The sequence below is a fragment of the Gracilinanus agilis genome, chromosome 1 (genome assembly GCF_016433145.1).
Source record: "Gracilinanus agilis isolate LMUSP501 chromosome 1, AgileGrace, whole genome shotgun sequence".
NCBI classification, from domain to species: domain Eukaryota; kingdom Metazoa; phylum Chordata; class Mammalia; order Didelphimorphia; family Didelphidae; genus Gracilinanus; species Gracilinanus agilis.
Window position 1 is genome coordinate 764,788,795 of NC_058130.1, and position 1,283 is coordinate 764,790,077.

The 1,283-nt window shown below is 37.7% G+C and overlaps 1 pseudogene; it reads right to left on the minus strand.

Annotated features, from left to right (window-relative positions):
• Positions 1 to 466: 466 nt before the first annotated feature.
• LOC123232398 lies at positions 467 to 858 on the minus strand (annotated as a pseudogene).
• Between the last annotated feature and the right edge of the window lie 425 nt (positions 859 to 1,283).

Here is a 1,283-nt window from a genome sequence, read left to right on the forward strand (position 1 = left end):
GGGAATTAATGTTTTGAAAGGTCATTACACATATATATATGTGTATGTGTACATATATATACATATATATATATTTATAAAATGTCTATGTAGTTTTATAATCACAGTTATGTATGATTTTTAAATTATAAAGTTTTCTATTATGTATTACATTAGAATAATATTCCTATTATTGCATATTATTAATATTGTATATCTTTTCTGCCATCAGGATTTCTGTTTTCCAAAAAAAAAGATCTGGGTTTCACTTTTGCCTCCAATATTTATTGGCCTTGTGATTTTGGCAAGTCACGTAAATTTCCTGTGCCTCAAAGTCCTCATCTGTAAAATAATGTCACAATAGTTGTCCTCTAAGGTTACTTCTAAAATCTGTGATCTACAATCTCAAGCATATAGAAATAAGATACATAATTTTTTGCAGGGGAAGGACTTCCCAAATTTATTGGAAAGAAGGCAAAAGTAAATATTAAACAGCTTCTCTTGGTGCTTTGAATTCAGTTCAACTCAACTATGGGCTAGGTAACGTATAGGTTGGACAAAGTGCCATAGTCCAGAAGTTTCAAGATTTCTCTAGAATCAGGGTCCATTTCAGTGATCTCCTGACCCAAAGCAGAGCCCTCAAGGACACAGTTACCCCTTCTTCCTCTTTCTTCTTTCTGGAATTTGAAAGAAATAACTCTCACAGGGCCTCTCTGGACCCAGTTCATCAAAGGAATAACATATCCCATGATCTTGTTGGGGAACGTCTTACTAGGGATCATGGTGATCTCCTCACACATCACTGCCCTGGTAGATATAGTACTTTTCTATTATGACCCATGCCATCTTCTTCATGGTCTTGGTCGACATGCAACCCATGTCAGTTCCAGGAGAGCAAAGGGAGAATCAAAACCTTTAATTATATTAATGAATCATTGGTCTAAAGCCATGACTACCACCATCATAGCCTGACAGGGCTGCAACAATGATTCTTCATGATGGGGCTCAGCTAAAGATCGTTCACCTTAAACTGGCCCAGAAAACATCTTTGTCCCAGGAGGGCCGTGGAAGTAAAGCCAAGAGAGATCTTTTACAGAAGGTGGGTTCTGAGCTGCAACTTGAAGGAAGCCAAGGAAATCAGGAGGAAGAGATGAGAAAGGGCAATATTCTATACATGGAAGACATCCAGCTTGAGAGATGGTGCATCTTAGGTAAGAAAGAGCAAGGAGGCCAGATACATGTTGGGGAGATGGAGGCAACATTACAAAGAATTTCTGGTTTGCAGTTAAAACTTTCCATATGGA